The sequence below is a fragment of the Eurosta solidaginis genome, chromosome 1, assembly GCF_040869045.1.
Source record: "Eurosta solidaginis isolate ZX-2024a chromosome 1, ASM4086904v1, whole genome shotgun sequence".
In the NCBI taxonomy this organism is placed as follows: domain Eukaryota; kingdom Metazoa; phylum Arthropoda; class Insecta; order Diptera; family Tephritidae; genus Eurosta; species Eurosta solidaginis.
In genome coordinates, this window is record NC_090319.1 from 41241511 (window position 1) to 41266295 (window position 24785).

General features: G+C 36.0%; 1 protein-coding gene across 6 annotated transcripts in view; it reads right to left on the reverse strand.

The window, feature by feature from the left end:
• Window positions 1-22530, reverse strand: part of cno (adherens junction formation factor afadin) — a 151151-nt gene extending 128621 nt beyond the window's left edge. For 3 of the 6 annotated variants that reach the window (XM_067787883.1, XM_067787874.1, XM_067787839.1), the window contains exon 1: window positions 21954-22530. The gene's annotated coding sequence lies outside the window, so the exon portion shown is untranslated. Of the gene's footprint in view, window positions 1-14324; window positions 14445-21953 lie in introns of those variants that run through there. The other 3 variants (XM_067787848.1, XM_067787858.1, XM_067787866.1) reach the window with 3 other exon arrangements.
• Window positions 22531-24785: the final 2255 nt, after the last annotated feature.

A 24785-nucleotide genomic window follows, 5' to 3' on the forward strand; every position in this document is an offset into this window, starting at 1 on the left:
TTTTCAATGCAATAACCATTCTTTTCTTTACTAAGTTTTGGTAGTTTCTACCTCTCATTTTTTTTTTTTTTTACACTTTTATCAATTTTTTTAATCTGATTGTTTTCTTACATTTATTCTTATTTTAGTTGTCGTTGTTAAGCGGAGAGTGTCCTTATTGCTTAATGTTTGAAAACATTTTTATAGCAATTTTAAATTTAAATTTGCTAAATATTGTAAACAACTCTTTTTTCATTTCAATTTTAAAATTTCTGATCTTTTGGTTAATAGGTAATTTTTTTGTTATAAGCGGTAATTGGTAAATTTTTGTTTTCTATTTTGTCGATTTTCACTTCTACGATACTTAGTTTTATCGCGAATTTCTTTACTAATTTGTTTTTAGAAGGACATGTTCATGATTTTCAAAAATTTTTTGTTTTTTTAATTTATTAAATTTTCTTCTTTGTTACTTATTATTTTTATGTTGTTTTTGTTGAAATATTTCTTGTTTTCTATAACTTTTTTATTAATTTAAAATTTTTCTTTTATTCAATATTTATATAAATTTTATTATTTCATATTCCTCTCATGTTTGGTTTTATTGGGCTGCTAATAATTAATTATTGTAAACATTAAATACTTTCAGTCCACGAAAAAAGTACCCACGATTTTAATAAAGCAAGAGCTTAAAAGAAAAATGTACTATGCAAAAAAAATTCTATTCGACGTCGCCCCTCGGAAGTGATATGGCAAACACTCTGGGTTAAAAAGCTTTGCAAGTGGGCCTAACTGAAATTCGTAAAAACTAAGTGCTGATTGCTCTATTTTTGAAAATTATTGCTGCAAACAAGTATAAAAAATCTACAGTAAAATAAGAAAAAAAGTTAGCAAACTTTTTCAAGCTAATAAATTTCGCTGCCAAATGAGACTTTATTAGGAAAATTAGTTGAGTTTGGAACACGCCCGCATTTGCCTTCATACAAACAGACATACATATGTACATAATAGGTGCGCATAACACGTTTTACTTTTGCTGTTACATACATACATACGTTTGAATGTTTTATTGTTGTTTGGCGTCCTGATGACTTTTTGTTGCTGTTATCGTTATTGCTATGTTTTTTAAATCTTTGTAGTGTAAAACTTGTTTGGCTTGATTGACCGTGATTTTTACACGAGTTTTTGCTTACGCTGCCGTAGCAGATATTTATAGCTTTGAAAACAGCGCACTGGGTGTTGGAAAAAGTACAAAAAATAATTTTTTAGTAAACATTCGTATTCTGCTTTAAATTGAAGTAAATTTTGCTTCTACCAGCCCTCTCCTCTATTACACTATGCGACAAAATCAACTTTTTTTCTGGGTATTGGACCAAACCCACTTTTTTGTATAGATTGAGGCTTAAGTAGACTAAGTACTATCTCCGTTTTTCGAAGTTAGCCTCCAAAAAATAGATATCGGCTTTCGAAGTTCGAAATTTATTTATAAATTTTATTTAATTTTTATTAATTATTAAATTTAATTTTAGTAAAAATTTGGTCATGGTCCGTCTTTTTATTTTATTTGAATGGCTGAATTCTTTTTTTGAAAAATTACAGTGCGAGCAATTCCAGTGGAGAGTATGTGCAGACATGAAAATAGGAGCCACTATCATGGGACTATCTGACTTTTCACCTCGTTTTTCTGCTGTTATACTAAATTTCTCAAAAAAAGAATTCAGCCCTTCAAATAAGGGAAAAGAGCGGACCACGACCACTTTTTTACTTTTTTAATTTGCTGAGCGGGTTAACAAAAATAATAAAATTTCGAAATGCAGAATTTCGAGCTTCGAAAGCCGATATCTATTTTTTGGAGGCTAACTTCGAAAAACGGAGATAGTACTTTGTCTACTTAAGCCTCAATCTCTACAAAAAAGTGGGTTTGGTCCAATATTCAGCTGGCTGTTGCACAGTGTTATGATCTGAACCAGCTAAACGAAGTTATTGCTAAAGAAATCTAACTTGTAAGAGCTCTAATAAAATTTAGTAAGTATACTTAAGCCGTAACTTAAGTAAGACCAATGGGACTAAAATTAAAAAAGCTGTAATTGAAAATACGTCAATATGCCCAAATCTCTTACGAATAGTATACAAGAGGGAGAAAATACGACTAACAAGAGAAGTTTCGCATCACTTTTTTGTACACCCAGTACTATTTGTTCTCGGTAATAAAGATCTTAGCTAATGCAAATATAATTTCTTATAAAATGTACTTGAAAGAAGGTTATAAAAGAAAATTTTAGAGTTATGCTTAATTTCGTACAATTTTTATTGTTAGAAAGTTAAAATGGAAGTTATACTTCTAGTGCTAAACGGTGAGTTCATAATTATTTTAAGAATGATCCAACAAAACATACAGTTGGGTAGACAAAGTTAAAAGAGTAAGTTAAAAGCACTGCGAGGGGATGGAATTGGAACTAGTTCGGTCTTTTAATGCGTTAGTTCGGAACTAGTTAAATTCTTAGATATTAAAGTACCTGCTTTCGATGCAAGACGAAGCCAACTGCAAAAAACAAGTTCAACATTATTCTCCTGTGCCTCTTCCCTACATCTTCTAAGAAATCATTCGTTGCAATTTCCAACCACAAAGCATATACCTCTATCAGACTTTACCACTTAATATCTCAATAAATACATCTAGGGAAAGACTTTTAAGATAAATTAGGAATCACTTTCTTGCGATGAAAACATACTAGCGACTTTCGTTAAGGCTATAAGTTCAGTCTCAAAACACAGCACTCTCCACTTAATATTACGCTTATACCTGTGAACTAAGTTGTATTTGTAACTTGTTGTCGAGAGCGAGGGTTGAAGGAATGTAGTGCACTTCACAAGATTCACAAGATCGTGCACCATGAAGGCGTACGTTGTATTTTAAATTCAATGCGCCAATTTAGCCGGATATTGAGATAAACTAATTTCACTATCTATGCAGAAATTCAATTGAAGGTCGATAAGCTCGCGAACGTTATGAGTTTTTCAATACTCGCGAGAAATTTTTTCTTGAACAATTTCGAGGACTCTTATGAGAAGTCTAATTTTATGATAAAAAACCACGTTGATATCAAAACTTTTGCCTGCTTGAACTAATTTCCATAACCTGATAAAACTTTCCTAGAAATTGTTTTTTGGGGTAGCCATGTTATAGAAGGTAAATACCCCATTTGACTTAATCTTCGCTTGATAGATATCAAGCACGTCTTAAAATTTCAGCAGAACTAAGAGCTTTCAATATAGTATTGAATGGAGTTTTATGCTGAAAATAAATCTATCCTTCCTTCGACAAATACATAATACTAGTTTTAAGTGTTGTTGATACGTGTTGAAATGTTCATTATGAATAAAAGACACACGTGTTCATCACGCAATTCATACTACCTTCTCGTAATATTGCAGAACCTACTAAAATTCTCTTTACACAACAATAATTGTGAAATGACGACATTCTGTCGATCCGAATATAATTTTGTTATTGTTTTTTTAAATACAATTAAATGTTGGTAGCTTAAATAGATCATAAACGTTCAAGTGGTACACACAGAACAAAATAAATAACATAAAGAAATGATTGGCGCGTAAGCGTAATAAAGGTTTTTTCGGTTTTATTTATTTGTATTTTGTTTTTTCGCTTTGTTCGAATTTTTCATTGATGACGAATAACTTAACGTTTCATTTATCATCAGACACTTGATTTACTACATATAAATTTAAGTAGTTATTTGTTGTTTTTAGGGTTTGTTCGATAATTATCACAACTTGTTCAAGCAATTAAGTATTTGGTTTGCGTGCCAATTATTCTAGGTATTTAAAATATATAAGTAACTAAATATGCAACGCAGTCGTTCTAATAATGTACAGAGTATGAAAAGAAATGAAACGTTTCACATTGTTTAGTTACCTTCATGCAATAGAGCACAAACATACTGGACATATAAAACAAATTAACGGTATTTTATTTTGTACTTAAGTGCACACCTTGAATAGTACGTAACAGAAAACATTTTATAAACGTTTGTATGCTGGTTTGAATTGTTTTGAAAATCATCATTTCGATTTTTGATAGTAGTTTAGAAGCGTCAAGCAAGTACTTTAGAAGCATCAAGCAAAGTTCTTTTCTTTAATAAAGTGCATACATGTGACGCAAAGCACCGCAATATTTGTTTGGCGCCCGAGCAGGGACAACTGAAATCGTTGAAACGTCGCAACAAAACCTTTGCCGCTCTTTTCGACTCTCTTGTCGAATTCATGTATCCACAAAGTTTTCAATTATAAGTCAGTACAAAACCAACGAATTTCCCATGCATCCAATAAGTTGTTCGAGGAAACTTGGTGTTATTTGCAAAGACCATTTTAGAAAGTATATTCAGTGGTTTTTTTCGCAGAAGCACTTCGCCATGCTTAGCTGACACGTCAATTTATAGTTAACACTAGTTCTACCACATACTTATGGCGTTTTGATCCCATTGATTACTGTAACAATGAGAGTTGAATGAGTAGACGCCAAGCATCAAGTGAAAGTTGATGGACATCTTTTGGTGACTACTGCCTTGTTCAGGTTGTGTGAGTTTACTAAGGACAGGTAAGCGTTTAACTTCTTATAGTCTCTGGATGGAATTTGTGTCCACTATAACACGGATTTTCCTGGGACAGATAGGTGGTAACCGAGCTCTTATTACAGCGTTCTTCATACAAATAAAGACGAAGCAAGTAACTGAATCCTTGTAGATGTCACTCCAGCGGTTGTTTTAAGTAAGTATTTTCGCTTTATCTCTCTGGGAGCAACGGTTCTGCGTAAAGTCGTTGTCTATCTAGTGTATGGTAGTTAGGTGTGGCGATCATAGGATGGGGCGTAGCTCATACTCGACCAACGGAAGAGGTTGCCAGTATCGGTTTTTTTTTTTCTACAAGTAATGCGGCTTTGGAGATCAGTGCTAAGAATTGGAAAGAAGTGTCGAAACTTAAAAGACTCTAATCTTAAAGTCTAACCTGAGGATAGTTTTATCGAAATAAAAAATTAAAAAAATTAAAAGTAGAAGGAAAAAACCCGAAAATGGTGTACCCATAGTAGGGCCAGTATTAGTTTGAAGGCTACTTAGAGCAAAAGGGTTATGATAATCATTTTACAATTTTTATAGTAACTTTTTCTTTTGCTCAGACTATACAAGTTATAAATAATACAGATTGCTATGTCAAAATTTGGAGCTTTTCGAGAATAATATGGATCTTTGAAAAGGAGAGGTTTTATTTCGCGTACAGATCGTATATTTTTAAGAAAATTTTAGATTCACTTCGGCAATCTTTCGATATTATTACATGTTTGTTTCGGGACCCGTTTTGGGATACATATCGGAATCAAAATTTTTCAATTTTCGCTTTTCGAAATTATATTTACTTAAAATTTATTTTATTTTTAGTCGAAGCAAAGGATGCTGGTTTGTATCCTTATGAGACATTGTTGGATCGCGTTGGTACCCTAAAGTAGCGGTACTTTAATTTTTTGGTTTCAGCACACTTCGCGCCAGATTCTTTACATCGACCACCTACTGAGCATACCCTAACTAAATGCAACTAATACAACGAGAACTTTAGAACACATTTACAGCAGCGAACAAAAAAAATTTAAGTGGCAATTTTTTTTAAATTTCGTCAAATAAATTCTTGCAAAGCGAATCTATACAAGGCAAGGCGAATCTATACCAGGTGGTGGCAAAGCGAATTCAACCAATTCGCCGTGCAGAAGAATGTGAAGTCAGAAGAAAATTTTCATAGATTTCGATTAAATGACATATTGTAACGAATTTACTGCGATATCTCTCTATTTGCAACCTTCTACTAATGTTCGAATCACTAAACTGTTGAATAAATAACTCCAATATTGAATAATGCAAAAATGGTCTTTATTAGACTACTTGGAAATAAATTTCGCAACTAATAAATAATAATTAAATCAAACTGATTGTCGTGCCTCTACTATTGCTGCCTTTTATACTGTCTGGTTTCCTCGTTGGATACTTCTGGGCATTTCCATTCTAGAATTTACTAGTTACTTATCAGCTACAAAATCACCAGCCGCAACTACGTTTATAGCTTCTCATATGCGCGTGTATACGTAAGTAATACTTGCACAAATGATTGCCTTATTTTGTGAGCATCTCAGATAAGATATATGCATGTCTTCTCCGCTGCTCGTATGGACATATGGGTAGACATAATGATTGATTTGTTGATGTGCATACGAGTCACTGCTTAGTATCGGCTTAGAGATGATAGTACCCCTTAGTATTGCTAGTATTCGTCACAATATTGTTGTACAAGGCTTTGTACGGAAAATTATCAGCTGTTGGGATAACAACACCTGGCACTGAAGCGAATTCAATCAATTCGTCGTGCAGAAGAATGTCAAGTCAAAAGAAAATTTGCATTGATTTCGTACCAGGCGTTGAATGGAAAATAATCAAGAAGAGGCAATCAGCTGTTGGGATAACAACAACTGGTACTGAATTCGCATTGAATTCTTGTTTTTATTTCCGATATTTTAAGAAAAAGCTTCTATGAAATATGGAACGAAACTAGGTAAATCAATTTCAACAACGTTTTCGAAAAAATCGAAAATTCGAAAAAATGTTACGGGAATTTCAAACTTTTTATTTGGAGTTCTCTGATTTTTTTGAGTACGCCATTTTGTAGCCCAATCAATTTTAGTCTAACAAAGTACAAAATATAGGTCCCTCAAAATTCGCATTGATTTTTGATAATTTTTATTCGGAAGGGCGTTTCAAATTTTCTTCCATTACAAAAAAAAATATTTCACACTTTATATGGAAATCTAAAAGACCCCTCGGAAAAAAGTGAAGAATCAATGCGAATTTAAAGGGCCCTATATATTTTGTACTTTCTTCTTTCGAAAAATTTTCTCGTATTTTTGAAGACGTTTTCGAGATTGCTTGACATAGTTTCAGTTACAAAATTCTTAGATTTTTATTAATAATATTGAAAATAAAAAAGAAGAGTTTAACTGAAAAAAGTTAATAAAAAATTCCACTGCAATTTTCATGTTCGTCGCTGTATTTCAGTCGTTGCGTTTTGTTAATTTAACATAAAACAGTGAGAATTTAAATCAATTAAACAACCCGTTTATGTACGTGTTTCACACACATTTTCCATCATTTAGAGAATTAAATTTTTATTGCTGCATAACAACCATTAGAAAATTTATCAGCTCATACTAATCATCAAAACAACAACGAACTATAGAAATATGCGATAGATACAGAAAGCAACAGGTGGCTAATTATATTATTGCATAGGTGCATACAGTTGAGGGCATAGAAAGAGCGACACATGAGAATATTTGTACATTGGAAAATAATTATATTTTACAAACAAATATCCAATAGCTTGTACGGTAGTAATTGTGGCTATGCTATAGCGTAGTACCACCATTGTCTGTATGATATCAGCAATGCGATTCACTCGAATTGGGCAATATTTACTTAAGTTCAACAGAAATGTAGCAGTGATAAGAAAAAGGTTTAGTGCTTGTAATGACATAACTATTTGCAATTAAGTACTGATATACTCACAACTAAACCTATGCACGTTATTTATTTATTGATATGAAATGTAAGTAAAGACAAGTAAGGGGGGCTAAGTTCGGATGTAACCGAACATTACATACTCAGCTGAGAGCTTAGCTGCGTTGGTTTCTTAGGGTTTCGTAGATGGTTTATAAGTGGTTTTTAATTCCATATCACATACGTTTGGGAAATATCGACCAAATTATAGACCAAGGGTGACGTTTTTTTGAACGATTTTCTTTCATCCTTTGTCAATTAAGGAAAAATCACCATGTACGAAAATGAACCTAAGGTAACCCTGGAATGCGTTTGTATGACATGGGTATCAAATGATAGGTATTAAAGAGTATATTTTAAGGGAGTGGGCCTTAGTTCTATAGGTGGACGCCTTTTCCAGATATCGCCATAAAGTTGGACCAGGGGTGACTCTAGAATGCGTTTGTACGATATGGGTATCAAATGAAAGGTATTAATGAGGGTTTTAAAAGGGAGTGGCCCTTAGTTGTATATGTGAAGGCGTTTTCGAGATATCGACCAAAATATGGACCAGGGTGACCCAAGGCATAATCTGTCGGGTACCGCTAATTTATTTATATATGTAATACCACCATTCCTGTCATGATTCCAAGAGCTTTTGATTTCGCCCTGCGGAACTTTTTCATTTTCTTCTACTTAATATGGTAGGTGTTACACACATTTAAAAAATTTTTTATAAAGTTATATTTCGCTTCAAAAAACCAATCAAATCACCATGTTTCATCTCTTTTTTTCGTCTTTGGTATAGAATTATGGCATTTTTTTTTCATTACACCTAAAAACCGTGTAAAACGAAAAAACTACCGAATTCAATCATTTATTTAAATAAAACAAAACTAAAACATCTTAATAAGGGTTCACGAAAAGATAATTCAATCGATAATTTACCAGTTCAAACCAAAAAACTTGCAATAATAGTAAAATTGATGGCTATTTGTTCAAATTTTCATCAACCGATTTTCCTTCCACATGAACTACATATGTAGTCTGCGTTTGGTTATGTACATACATATTCACAATAAGGGGAATTCCTCAATATTGCAATCAGTGTTGCCAAGGGGACTCAAAAAGGTTTTAATGATTTGTGAATCTTCGGAGTTTTTCAAATTTTGCTGATTTATGAACCGTGTAAAACAAGTACCGTGTAAATGGGGGATAGGTGTATTCGAAATTTTCGATATCGGAAAAGTTGGCGTGGTTATAGCTGGATTTCGCCCATTTTAATACCAAGATAAAGTGAGTTCAGATAAGTACTTGAACTAAGTTTAGTAAAGATATATCGATTTTTGCTCAAGTTATCGTGTTAACTGGCGATTGGAAGGACAGACAGTCGACTATGTATAAAAACTGAGCATGGATTCAACCGATTTCGCCAATTTTCACAGAAAACAGTTATCGTCATAGAAGCTATGCCCTTACCAAATTTCACAAGTATTGGTAAATTTTTGTTCGACTTATGGCAGTATTCTATACAAATTAAAAGAAAAAGGGGAGCCACGCCCATTTTGAAATTTTCTTTAATTTTTGTATTTTGTTGCACCATATCATTACGGGAGTTGAATGTTGACATAATTTACTTATATACTGTAAAGATATTAAATTTTTTGCTAAATTTTGACTTTAAAAAATTTTTTTTCTCAAAAAGTTGCTAATTTTTCATTTTCCTGCCAAATGTCATCATGATATCTAAAACGACTGCCAAATTACAGATTGCAAAGCTTTTAAATTACCTTCTTTTGAAAGTGGGCGGTGCCACGCCCAATGACCAAAATTTTATTAGTTTTATATTCTGCGTCATAAGGTCAACCCACCTACCAAGTTTCATCGCTTTATCCGTCTTTGGTAAAGAATTATCCCACTTTTTCGGTTTTTCGAAATTTTTGATATCGAAAAACTGGGCGTGGTTATAGTCCGATTTCTTTCATTTTAAATAGCGATCTGAGATGAGTGCCCAGGAACTTACATACCAAATTTCATTAAGATATCTCAAAATTGACTCAAGTTATCCTGTTAAAGGACAGACGGACGGACATGGCTAACTGAATTTCTTTTTTCACCCAGATCATTTTGATATGTAGAAGTCTATATCTATCTCGAATAGTTTGTGCCGTTACGGGGTACCGTTATGCGAACAAAATTAATATACTCTGTGGACTCTGCTCAGCCGAGTATAATAAAATAAAACAAAAAAAGTTTAAAATTGTTGTGCTTTGCTCGAATGCATAATATGATGGCAATATAACGCTTTCAGAGCAAATGGTTACAATTTTTAAGCATACATATGTAAATCATAGTAAAGCTTTTTCTTGTGATACATTATACTACCCTCACCTGTTTCGGTGAGCTGTCGTATGAGTCATCTAAGTGTGTAGATAGACAGCAACATTAATCTTACGGTTAACAACGAACTTAAGAGTCGTTTTCACGATCTTCAGTTAGTCGCTTATCTATAAGTTATCGAAATTATCGTTTTCATCATGCCAATTGAAGCAACGACTGTCAGTTAAAAGCATCAGGAAAAGGTGTAAACAAAAGTCAGCTATTTTGCTGCTTTTCGTGTATTCACCATAGATTTTTGCGTTTTGCTCTACAAAATATACAGAATTAAAAATTTTATTTAAATTTAAAATATTTAAAAATATTTAATCAATAATTATCCAAGACCGCATTTTCAAAAAAGCGGAGCAAAATTTAATGACGAGCTGAGAAATCCTAAGAGTGTCACGCCCAGTGCTAAACGTGCAATTCTTGTAGTATACTGCTGTTCATAGGCAGTAAAATGCACAACAGATTCCCGAGTCTCAAAATACTCGTAAGATTCGCGAGTTTCTCGACATTCGATTAAAGGCTCCATTACTGATACTTAGCATAGACTTGACTTGGCTTGCGAACTGTCACTTACAGTTCTGTTAAATGAACATTGCACGTTACTGATTACTCAAAACTTAACTTGACTTAGAAGTCTGTTGAATTTTGATTTTATATGTAAGTTCTAAGTGACGTTTACATTTTGAGATGCCATTTGTTTGTTTCCATTTCATTTTGACATTTTGTCATACAAATTGACATTTATTTAAAAATAAATTTCAACGCTGATTATGATGCCAGATTTTATGCGCCAAGTGGAGTATAATCGTGGCTAAGTTGCCAAGTTTACGCCAAGTCAAGTCAAGTCCATGCTAAGTATCAGTAATGGGGGCTTAAGTCGCTGCGTTGGCAGTGTTATGTATGTGCATAAGAAGAAATCGTAAGCTTTATGCAATACTGCCAATGCAGCGATTGAATTGAATGTGACAAGCTCAAGAGCTCGCAAAGTCTTTCGAGATTTGAGAGTCACACAAGAGCCGGGTTATCGATTTCTCGAGCCTCGAAATTTTCGCTTTATTCGAGAAGAAATCGTAAACTCTTATACTTATGTTTATGCCCTGCTATCTTCCGAATGCAATGAATTATGTTACCTGGCTAGTGAATCCCATTATAAAAATTTTTACCTAAGCACTGACTGAGGATTTTTTTTGTTTTTGTTTTTTTTTTTTTAATAAAGCCAGCTATGCCAATAAAAGAACGAAAAGAATTTACATGGTATTTGAAAAACAGTTTTCTGAATGGTTACATCTAATTGAGAGAAAAGTTCTTTGAAAGATTTATGGACCTCTACGCGTAGGTGATGGCGAGTACCGAAGAAGATATACGAGCTTTACGCAGACATCACCATAGTCCAGCGAAGTCAAACGCAGCGGCTACGCTGGCTAGGCCATGTTATGAATGAAAGATCACGCTCCGGCTAAGAAAGTATTTTTAGCGGAACCCGCCTATGGAAGCACAGGAATAGGGCGGACCCCAATCCGCTGGAAGGACCAGGCGACAAACGATTTAAACTCCCTTGGTGTGACCAATTGGCGCTAAGTGTATTTCTGCCATGAAAAGCTGCTCAGTGAAAACTCATCTGCCTTGCAGATGCCGTTCGGAGTCAGCATAAAACAAGTAGGTATCGTCCCGCCAATTTGTAGGAAAACAAAAAGAAGCACGACGCTTATTGGCTGCCTAAAATCTTTTCAGAAGTTATCGCGACTTGGACTTTATTTATTTATATAGTGGTGAATGTGAATGCCAGTAACTGCGACGCAAAGTGTTACGGCATCATACATAATCTGGGCTTTTTTTCGTGAAGATTACTTGTTACATTCTGAATTATCTTACTTCGGTGTTGTTTTTTAGAATATTTTTACAAGGTTGCCACCTATTTGAAACTTAAGATACAACACTAAAATAATTAAAAAAACTTCAATTAGGATATCAAACGAAGGACATTTCACATAGCATTTTTAACAAAAAACTATTTGTGAGAAGGGTTGCCACCTAAGCTTTTTTTATAAAAAACTTCTATGAATTTTGTAAATGAAAGTATGCACAACAATCTCAAAAACGCTTCCGAAAGAAAATCAGAAATTCGTGAAAATTTCCAACTTTTTATTTAGAGTTGTCTGAATTATTTTGAAAATGCCCAATCAATTTTAGTCCAACAAAGTGCAAGTAATAGATATAAGATAATTCCATAAAGATACTTATGCTCCTTCCCCTCAAACATTCTCGGAGCGCTCATAGTTTAGGAATCCGATATAAGCCAGAATATGTAAAATTCATTGTAACCACAAAACTGCCTCTGTGGTATGCTCTGGTTGGTGCGTCAAGCCCTCTTTGTCTGACGTCGGTATGCCCTACTTTAATGGGTTTCCTCAAAAATTCCTGTTTCCCAACCAATATTAAGAATATGCTTCCCCATTTTTAATGCCATGCCTCCGAACTCCGCCCGGATCTGGCCAATCCTAACCCCAAATATAAAGCACATACATAAATGACTCTGAAAAGAGTCATATAAGAAGCAAATTAAGAAAGTAATGGGAGTCTGATCGGACTACTATTTAGGCTCACATACTGCATGAATTAAGGCCCGTGTCGGACAGCTCTTAAATGAGCTCATAATGAGTGTAAACGCTCTGATTTAGGTGTCTTTTATGACTCCATTTTGACTCCGGATGTTTGCTACAAAAAGACCTTTTTGGAAAAAAAATTGTGAAAAACAATTCGAATAACTTGTACTTCGTTAGCTTAAAGTTCCATATTTAAATACGCTCAAAGTATAACAAAACGAAGTTCAACAAATTTGTCAGTGTTAGTTCTAGTGTCGATTTTCATAAACATCAAATTTTTGTATACGTTTTTCACTTTTTATGTGGAAGGCAACATTTACCGTACCGTTTGTTTAAAACACCGTTATCGTCCGTTACCGAAAACATGGCACTTTTATAAATATGATCTTCTTCATTCACAACAACACAATAAAAAGTTTATAAACAAAGTAATATGAATTATGTATCCTCTGTTATTCAGACTGTGACTGCTTGTTTTTGCCACACATATGGAAATAAAATATTTGCAACTTCATTTTATTTTTTTAGCTTAATTTAACTTCTCTGTTTTCGCTAGCATTCATTTACACAATCAGAAAAGCAAAATGACTAGAAAAAACACAAAACTATCTCCAACTATGTGAAGTAAGTGAATAATAGAAAGGTGAACAAGTGCCTGACTCTTATGTACTCAAGTACCTAGATACGTAAATATGTATGGATTTACCACTTTACGTACTTGTCGTACTCTTACTACGACTCACTTGGAAAATGCCTCAAGTTGCCCTAGTCTTGCTTTAGAAGCAACATCGTGGCGTGCACCCAACTGAGTGTAAAAGTTTGTAAGTAGCTAGAAAAACAAAACAGTCGAGAACGATTTGGAAATGGAATGGAGTCCAATGACCGGTAACTCATGTCAACTCAAAGAAAAGTCAGTTAGCATTTACTTACGAGTTGAGAATGAATGTGTACAGTGCTGTGCAGATAAATGTAACGTCCACATTTAACAAGAGGAATATGGAGACAGCCCAAAATATCTAAAGCAAGAATGATCAAGAAAGTTAACTGTACGGCAAAAACGACAATTCCACAGCGGGTTAGGGGGCTTAGAATATACCTGCGGCAGGTATGCCTGTCGTAACAGGCGATTAAACTACCAAATTTATTTAAGGGGTTGTGTAGCGCAAGCCTTTCAAGGGCTTGCAAGCGCAATTCACAGCTTCTCCAACCCAATTGTCAACTTCACGTACCCGTGGCGAATCCTGTTTACTTAGCAGCCGAGGCTCTGGCGACCCCAAGTTGCTCATGGATGGAGAGGGTGGGAGGGCGGTATGACTAGAAGGTTTAATGCGGCCATATAAATCGTTGCCGATATGGTCGGGCTAGTACCTTACTGGTGCTTGTTACCGGAACGTACCGGATATATACCCGGCAAAGGACCATCAACATCGATAACACTCCCCATAACTTTCGGGGAGTGTTCTTTTCGCTACAACAACAACAAAAACGACAATCAAACCGAAACCAAAATAAATTATTTGCTACTGAGGAACACTAAATCAATAACAGGTCAGTATACCGAGCCCTTGCCGCAATTTATGTGTAACCAACAAAAATACAGATATTAGTTTTTTGCTGAAAACCGATAGTTTTGCATGATTTGAATCGTCTCACAAATTTTTATAATAGAGAATAGTACCGTTATCAAGCTAAATCAAAAAGAAATTTTAGTGTAAGTGAATTTTGAGGTTTGTTTACTTTTTTGTGACCGCAAATTGCTACTTACCTCAAAAGTGCTTCTCTGTGGTATCTTACGAGTAATGTTTGTTTTCACTTTTATCCTGTATATTTATATTGTTCGCAAAATCACATGTTGCAATTATACTGTATATGCATGATTTAAGCAATCATTTTGTAAAAAGAAAAAAATATGGCTGAAAACGAAAATATATATTTTAGTTTGATACAAATCATTTCTGCTTAAGCTCGTGAAATCCAATAAAATTGTTTTATTTTAATATGGAGCTTTTACAAAATAAGGTGATTAATTATTTTATATTATCTTTAAAATAAAATAACAAAACTGTGTTTTTATACCAATGAACGATCAAGAATAACTCACTGGTGCCATATAGTGATACCCAGTCTGAAAAGACATATTCTGGGGAATTAGAAAACGAGATATGCGTTGGAACAAGAGGGTACAAGAAGAAACGAAAACTTCCTAAAAGACTTCGGGGTAAAAAACGAAAGCTGTATGAAGTTAAACCAAATCCCTGCGTAGGTAAAGTGTGGAAACAAGTGTTGGGAAAGCTTAGTGACCAAGATCAGTTGGTGCTAAATGAACATTGGAGCATAGGCGACAAAGAGATTGACTTCTATCGTGCATGACCCGGAAATGCGTTCAAAGGAGAACATCAGATAGCCTTAAAAACAGTGGAGCTATGCATATTTCATTACCTATAAAGAAAAGCGTTTTAAAGTTTGTCAGCAGTTTTTACTGAAAACACTTAATATTTCCCAAAACACGTTAATATGTATTAGAAAAAAACATAACTCTTCAAATACCTCTTGCCTGACCAAAAAAAGACCTCCTCCCCATAATAAGTCTGACGAAATAAATGTGGCTCTTTTGAAATCATACATTGAACACCTACCAGCAGTTCCTTCCCACTATTATAGGATCAAAAGTAGTAAGTTATATCTTCCACAATACTTTCGAAACGTGCCGACTTTGTATAGGTGTTACACGCAGCACTTGATAAATACAAATCAGGAGCAAGCTAAGTTATCCCTAAGAGTTTTTCGTACCATTTTCAAAAATGAATACCATATAGGCTTCCATTTTCCAAAAAATGACAGTTGCATTATTTGTGAAAAGTAAAAAAATTCGAACAGAGAAGCACAAAACCTTTTACAACAAACTGAGGAACATAAAATGCACATACGGGACAGAGATAAATCAAAAGAAATTTTCTTAGAGGACCAAAGGAAAAGCAAAGAGAATGGGACGTATATCTGCGGCAGCTTCGACCTTCAGAAAGTATTGAATACACCACACGGAAAAAGAAAATATGCTTTTTATAATGAAAGCGTTTACGAAAACGGCACAAGGAACGGTTATTGCTTTTTATAGCACTATTGAGTATACATGAATGGTATACATTTCGAACGCAAGAACTATACGAGAAAATTTTACATGCATTTCAGTTCATAATTCGGATTTTAAAGATTGGGAAACCCTTTCTCAAACTTTGCTTCCAGACAGTAGCTATTTTTTGTCAGAAGATAATTACAAAAAACCTTTTACTGTAAAATTTACTTTTTGTTGGTTACACTTAAATTGCGGGAAGGGCTCAATACAATGAATGTCGACTGATTGTTGTATCGTTTGCTTTGAGTGTGCGGCGTGGCGATGCCAAAGAAATACAAGGCATACTGTGATAATTGTTCGTGTAACTCTTCCGCAATCGATTAATTTAATATTCAGAGCCCCAAGGAGCCAACCAGCTATGAAGAGCCCATGTATGCGCGTTATTGATCTAAAACCACTGTAGGTAAGTCGTTTTGATAGAGCACTTGACTAGAGCTTTTGGAATCGTTAGCGGAGTTCTACACTTTAACCGAATATAATACTCAAAATAGAATGTGTGTGGAAGTGGCCGGTTATTTGTGGGAGTGTGATGGAGTTGAGCAATTTATTACCGGATATGAATCTGATACACTTCGATACTATTACTTCTGACTACTGCCCCGATGACCATGTAGAAGCCATCATTTTCTTAGTTTGGCCATCCAGTTGATACCAAAAGTCGCGCCCAAGTTTTATGATAGCTGACAGTCGGTTACCTAAATTAATGAAGTTGGATGTTAAATCATAATTCCATCTACACTGCCCAAGTGGATTTGGTTTCTATTGGTATAGAGATCAGTTTGCTCCAGTACTTGGAGGTACCACACAACTTTCTTCTTCAAATCTTACTTTAAAGCTGCGTTATTGGCCAAAACTGACCACATTGGCAGGGAAGTTGCTGTCCCCTAGACGCTGCTCTTATTTGCTCCATTATTCGCAATCGACCAGTATTCGGATTTCATAGATCTCTGAAGCTTCGACGTTTATCACATTCCTAAGGATATTGGCACGATTCGTCAATTCGGACGAATGACTTAAGAGTCACACTGTAATAAAATCGACTGGCCAATCAATTGAGATTAGTACGGGTGATTGATCAAACACAAGATTGATTCGGCCGACAGTCGAGACGGTGAATAAGTCTTACACTGACATTGCTGTTGTATTTGTCATAAAAACACTCCCAAAAGGTTTTAGGACTTCTATCGATGTTGATAGTTCTTTTCCAGTTATAGATTAGGCACGATTGGGACCCAAGCCCAATCTTCTTATTCATCTTGTAACGATAAGACTCCCCGAAAATGAGGACCAGTTTCGAAAACTAACTGACAACATATCTCTGCACAAAACTGTAGGAATGCACAATAGACGACGGCCACCTGGAGTCACCTACGTAGTTGGCATATTGCAGCACAATTCTAGAGCCAACCTAACAACAATGACACATACTCACATACATAAGGAACTTGTCAACAACATTTACCGCCAAATAAGCCAAACGTAAAAATACGGCAAAATGATTCAGCCAACCAATTATGTATGCGACTAAACCCATGGAAGCAGGGTTGAACGAAGCGGGTATATAAATATACAAAGAAATACAAAATACGAAAGCGTAAGTAAGAAATGAAAATAGCCAAGATATAGAGGGCGATAAAATCTCCAAACCATAGAAAACGCTTAAACAGAGTTAACAAAGCAATGAGCGCGATGAAATAAGCAGCACTGCTACAACAACAACATGAAAATAAATGAAAGAAATAAACAATAAAACAACTGACATTCCGATCTTCCAGTCGAGAATATTTAACTACATATTATCATTATGAGCAAGCGCTAGCTGGCAGTGGAACAATGATGATTGTGATGATTATGGTGAAACTATAACGTCAACGTCGCGTCGACCACAAACGGGGTTTATTGTGGTTTCACAACTTTGAAAACTCGTATGGACAGGTAGGAAAATGAACGGATATGTGGATATTTGCAGCTTTGCGTTGAGTCGTTCGATGCTAAAGAGCAAAGCTGTGGTGTGGTGTGGTTCAGATCAGATTTCTTAGGAAACAATAAATATGGAGAGATTATGGGACTACAAACAACGCTCACTGGAATATAAAGAATGCTAAATAAATAAGTAAATTGTAAGTAATTACCGAAGACGAGTTTCAATTAAATTAAATGCCAACGGCACACCCTTGGCCGGAATGTAAAAACCAAAAATGAAATAAATAAATAAATAAAGGAAATGAAAGTGAAGACAAGGAAGCGGCTAGGGTTACGATATTGTACATTTAAATTTAATTCTCTGAGGATTAACGAACAAAGATATTTTTGTACAGCCAAGCTTCAATGGAAATCTTGATGCTACTATCATTAGTTTCGGATATGCATTTATTAATTTGAATTCGACCGCGAATAGGGCACGCGCGGTATTTGCTGTCTGGTTTTCGCCGCCAGGCATATTATTAACATATTACCGAACAATTTCTATTAAATACTCCGCCGATTAACCAAAGTCACGCGAACTCTTAAGACGGGTTGAATTTTAGAATATAGCCGCGATGAGGCATGTCTGTCGTAGGAAGCGACTAAAACCACATATATCCAGACTGTGGAAGGCGAGAATAATTTTTTGGAACTCTCAAAACTTCCGTTCTGCACATTTTAGTCACAAATTAGGTATCACATTTAAGCCAATTCAGTAGTATTCTAAGTCCCACACGACGCTGAGCCAAACAGAAATTCGTAAACTCAAGTGTTTAATCATCCAGATTACTCTGGGTATGATCAATAAACACCTCACATTTGAAATGTCTCTGCACTACAGGAACCACAGAATGTGCCTTTAACTAACTCATCCAACGCTACCAAAGGGAGATCATCCTTTAAAAATACCACCTTTCATAATTCACCTTTAGATGATCTTGACGACATTTCATGAATGGATGTGTCGGTTGAGCCGAGGTTCTACCATTGGCAAGAATATGGTTGTTCCTGGCGGACTACTGCTGCACCCGACCAAAGTATTGAGCTGTTGTTATAGAGTTTATCTGTTGATAGTTCTTTGCAGCATATATAGCCGGTAGGTTTCGGTAACAAGCCCCTGTCTCACTAACAGACGAGGCTCTGGCAACCTCAATCTTCTCATGGAACTTGAGGGTGGGGAGGGAGGGGTGGCCTGAAGGTTTAATGTGGCCATATAAATCGTTCCCGAGATGGCCGGGTTAGCAATTTAATGGTGATGTGTTACCAGAGCGTACCGGATCTGTATCTGGCCAAGGACCATCACATCGATAACACTCCCCAAAGCCTTCGGGGGGGGGGGGGGGGGGGGGGGGGGAGTAACCTTATCGCTACAACAACACCAACAACAACAGGATTTAGTGGAGTGATGGCGGCATGAGAATATAAGTTATTCTGATTTCTTTCATATCACACGGCTCTTTTAACACTAAATAGTCTTTGAAAACAGATTGGACAAAGTTTCCTCAGCGGCACCGCTACAACAGAAGAGCACTTAAATGATTCATATCCAGCAAAGGGCTGCAAGCTCTTACAAGCAGCAAACATGGCTCAATTTGTCTGCCATTACCATGTATAAAAACAACAATAAATCGAAAAGTATATTCGCACAATTAAATTTTCTTTCAAAAGAGCTTATTTTTCAGACGGCTGGTGTGGTGTGGTGGTAGCACAACGAAGGTTTTAGGTTCGAGTTCCTGGCCAAAGCAACATCAAAATTCAGAAAAAAGTTTTTTCACCTAGAAAAACCATTTTTAACCGAGGCTAAGTATATTTTTGTCCTCAAAAACGTCTCAATGAAGAAGTTGTAGCTGCCGTTCGGCATTGGAAGAGAAGCTCGGCCGTACTTTCCTCGGCGGTAAATTGCGCAAAGTATTTTGTTGTTGTTGTTGTAGCAGTGCTTCGCCCTACCTAACAGCTGCGACCGATCACAAATTGTCGCCAATATCCTCTAACGGGAGTCCTAGGAAACTTGCTATTTCAACAGGGGTGAATGAAAGAAAATACAGGCCTGCCAAAATACTGCCCTCAGAACCGCTACGGGCTGTCCTCTCATGTCCCCAGAAAACCACATAAACAATGATTCGAGTGTACTTCCCATTAGGGAGGGAAATCAAGTGCTGAACAAACAGTTTCTGTTGAATACCTAGAAACCAGGGCATCCCAACAGGCATCTGATTGATGAGGCTACACCTCCTAGGGGCTTAAGGGGTCATCTCCGTAAGCATTATGAACACACCCGTATGAAGCAAAAAAGCACAAGCAGGTCCTCAGTGTTATCCACAAACAGGCGTCGGACCTCTATGGCGGGAATTACCATGCGAATCCAGTTCTTAGAGAAAAATACTCAGAACTCGCAGAAGAGGAACGCACTCTACCTAGTGCGTCATTTTAGCTCAACTGGGTACTGTAACAGGTTAAACTCTTACCAATCTAGAATCAACCCCGACATACAAAATGTATGTCCTGCTTGAAATGTGTCCCACATGACACCAACCATCTCTTCAATTGTAATGTGGAACCAACGCCCTCTAACACCCCTCTCACTATGGTCCACCCCTGTTGAAACTGCAAGTTTCCTTGGACCCCCATTGGAGGACATTGATGACAATTTGTGATCGGTCACACCTATTGGATGGGGCGAAGCACTGCTACACCAACAACAACAACAACAGAAACAATCTGCGGGTTTCACCGACATACCAACCTGTCAGAGCAGTTCTGAGAAGTCATAAATTGGTTTTGCCGCTTGCGTGAGGACTCCAGGGCCTTTATTGTGTTATACGATCACGTATCGAAAAGCAATTACACTCAAATGATATATATGAATTTGCCAAGAGTCGTAAAAATGATAAGTTATGGATCTAATGGGTACTGGAAGCCACCATTCCACATATTTAGCAAAACCAATTAACCATTTCACAACTGTTGTGATTTAAAAAATTGTTTTCGGCCCGAAATTGAGCAACACATTAATATCGTCTCGACACCGCCCTAATGCAATGTACACCTGCATGTGTAGTATATCGACATGTTACTTACTCATCATACATCTTTTCAATGTGGTGTGAGGCAGTGGAAGTAATAGCTGCCTCTAGCCGACCAGAAGTCTTGTGCTCTTTTCCGTCGACCTCTATTAACGGATCGTGCTGCCTATTCTTAGAGTCGACAAAGTTGTCTTAGAATGATAACAAGAGCTTTTAAAATGTATTAAGTTTTCCGAAGTTTAAATTGGAAGTGTTGCTAATGGTGATTTCTACACGAAAATGTCGCCTTCACGCCAAGTCTTCAATAAGTTGTGTTCTGTTGTAAAATCAGTGTAGCCTCAATAGAGGGCATCATTATCTTTTCTCAACAACCTACCCCTAAAAATGCAACATTACTTGCAGAGAACAGCCCTGTCAATCAGCTGATGAATCACATTGACAAATAAACACAGTATACTAAAAACAGTATACTAAAATTAATTTTATTTGAATAAATATAATTTGAGAGTTTTTGTTTATTTGGCGCGAAGAAACAGCTGATTACGTGACAGGGTTACATTATTTGTTCTTTTAAAGTCATGCGGGGTGGCACTGAACATTTTAAGTGGCTACAATTTCACAGGGCGAAGTGAGAATCTTAAAAGTGTTTGCCCCTGAAAGTGGCGACATTTTCGTGTAGAAAGGAAATCACCATAACATGCTAGGGTAGTAGTCTAGTTGAGGGGTCGACTGCTAATACTGTACTAAAAATATCGAGAGAGGTGTCAAACGAAGTGCTTTGAGAACAGAATTAATAATCCGAAGGCGGAAAATAAAAACTTCAATTTGCTCAAAAGATATTAACGAAAAACCTCCGAAACCGGGGGTAGGATCAATAGTATTTTTGCGCAGAACACATTTCTGCATTGGCCGAAGTCCGCGCTTATAAAGACCTTGGGAGGGTCCAACACCGGTTTAGAGACCAAAACTATATCCGCCCAAAAACACTTATATTCACACTTTTTTCTTTGGTACCACAATATTACAACAACCACATGACAATCGCCAACTTCAACTACAAATATAGATATCGATATTTTTGGTCCGTATTAGCAGTCGACCCCTCAACTAGTCTTTTACCCTATTCCAATGAATGACTCAATTAAAACTGTGCCCCATCACATAGCGTGTAGCCCACACAAACAAGGGCTCTATAAACTAAATATAAAATATATTCACAAATTGGCAATTAATTACAGTTGTTGTTTTATGTCAATAACAAAATAATACTCACCCAAATCCAAATGTCTGCCAATTTTTCTAGGTTTAACTGATCTAATCTTTTTCTTGTTGCCGATACTGCCTTCATTTGTTAATTTCATTAATTAATTTAATTTCAACACTTTACAATAACTTGGAATGAATTACATTCGCACTTTTGTATGTAATTTATGATTTAATTTTAATTGCATTTGTAATTCTTTGTTTAGCAAATTATATCCACTTTTGCTATTTTTCTTTATCTGGTTTTCGTGCTCGAATTTCTGGTTTTTTTTTTTTTTTTTGTTTTTGGAATTCCAGCTTTGAAGAAACTGCCAAATATGTATAGCGCTATCTCTTTTACGCGCACACGCAGCGGATTTTTTCACCTTTCGAAACACAAAGCGGCGTCGCCATTACCTTAAAATGAAATTTCACCTATTTTCTCTTGTTATCGTTCACCAACGATCAATAAAATACTTTTTTGCAAACCTTTTATCACATATATTTTACTTTTAACTGTATAAATCTTCCATAATTATTGCAAAGTGTGAGAATTCCATTAATTGAAATCCGTGCATAAATAGCAACAACATACACATTCGATTGAAAATTTACAACTGATATCCAAACTGAATTTCATTGGAACTGCGCGAACTTTGTTAAAGCGAAATGTCAGTGGAGAATGACAATGGAAGTGAAGTGAAAAATAAGTTTTACAGTGACTCTCAAACACTATGTAAATACAGAGCTCTGTATTTGCAAAGAAATTGAATTTCAATTTCTTTGGTTTTGAGTAATCAGTAACATGCAATGTTCAATTAACAGAATTGTAAGTGACAGTTCGCAAGCCAAGTCAAGTGTATGCTAAGTATCGTAATGGGACTTTTTGTTGTTTTGCTAGAAGCGTTGCCATACCGTTACTGTTCAAGGCGAAATTGTGGTTTTACGGGATGGAAATTACCTTCAGGATGAAAACGCAATTGTCATCTGAGACAATAATAATATGCTTTAGCGCGATTTATGATACATATCGATTGAGAATACAGTAAAATATGCAATTTTATTGAAAAGTAGTGGATAATGACTCATACATTGGTTAATGGCTCATATCTTTATGGCAGCTTGACCTCTAGACAGGAAAAATACACGAAAAATCCTGTTGTTCTAGTATGGCCCTGTTATCATGCCTCTACAGTGGATATTTCTCAAGGCATGTTGAAAAAAGTGTACCTCCAAAGTCTGGTGTTTAATTTGTTACGTTTGTGGACGCCACATCCATGGCAACGCTAAAAGGCTACAGCATGCGCATAGGCGGGGCTTGCCCCAAGGTGACCCCCGGTACAATGGGCCATAGAACTCTCATAACTAGTGGATAAGCTGTAGAGCTACAGGGCAGTGTTCTCCTTAAAAAATGGTTTAACAATTCTCGCCTCAAGCGCTTCGCTTGAATTATACAATAAATAAAAAATGTGGACTTGTAGCCAATTTATCAGCATTCAATTTCATAAATTTGCGTTTAAGTATGCTAAACTCTTTAGAAATTGCGGTGTCGGTTAATAAGGACCTCCTTTAGGAAATTAATTGACAAAAGTGTATGTTTTGTCAACATGTTCTGAGCAAACGTACGGACACTTAAGAAGGCTATATTCCCGTGCTTTGTATACTTCAAACCATGTTTCTTCCACCAAAGCAATTTTCGGGAGCTCAAAAAACGTATTAAAATCCTTCTTTTCTAGGCTGATATTTCGTATTAAAATATTCCCAAGGCAAACCGCTACTTTTTTTTTTAAATAAATATGAAAATAATTTAGTTGTATCCGTTAATATGATATCCATCAAAATTTGGAAATTAGTAACATTTTTTCAATCTGGTAGCTTGTTTTTGATGAAATTGTCATTATCCCCGCAAAAGTCAAGTGGCTAACATCACACTAAATGGAACTACCTCCATTTTTTGTATCATGGTCCAAAGTAGTCCGAAAATGAACCTGTCGGCAATTCCGAAACAGTCGGAAAATTACATGTTTTCTATAATCTCTGAAGAGAATCCAAAAGTAATTCGGAGATAACCCCCTCCGGGCGATTTCAACAAGTTCAATGTGATAACCAAGTCTTTAGTTTAAAACCAATCAATCTGGTGTTCCACAGTGGTCGATCCCAGACCTAAAATTGTCATCAATGACATAGACGACGAAGACTTATTTGCTAGGCTGAATGAAGATTTAAAACGTACAGAAAATTGGGCTAACCTAAATAAACTATCTCTCAATGCAGCTAAAGCTAAGGCGATTGTGTTAGCAAATACATCAAATGACGTAGACAACCTTCCTGATATTATTCTCAATGGAGATAAAATAATTTTTCATGATGTGGTAGGTTAGATTAGGTTGCAAGGGCTGAGCTGGACACTATGGTAACAGCTCACTACTTAGGCCACCAATGGGCCCATTGTAATACCTTATACGGTCTCAAAGAGGACTCCTACCCTGCCCAAATCGGGTCTAACCACCTCGTGGAAATTATAAATTTTGCTAGAGCCTTTACTTCATAGCTAGAGACCTCAGCGAGGTTATGTAGATAAGGTTTACCAAGGATGGCCAACCTACGCCTACTAAGCGCTGGACAATGACAGAGAAGGTGCTGGACACTCTTCCTCCTCTGTACATCTGCAGCTGCGACAATAGTCGAAGGTCTTTGCCCCCATTCTAGTACCATGCGTGCCTATTAAGCAATGCCCTGTTAGAACCCTTATCAGGGACGATAGAACTGAAGCGCTCCTCTGCGCCCCTTGTCATATGAGGGCCAGGATGTCTCACACGATGATATGGCTGACCATAGTCCATTTGCAATTCTTATAGTGCTT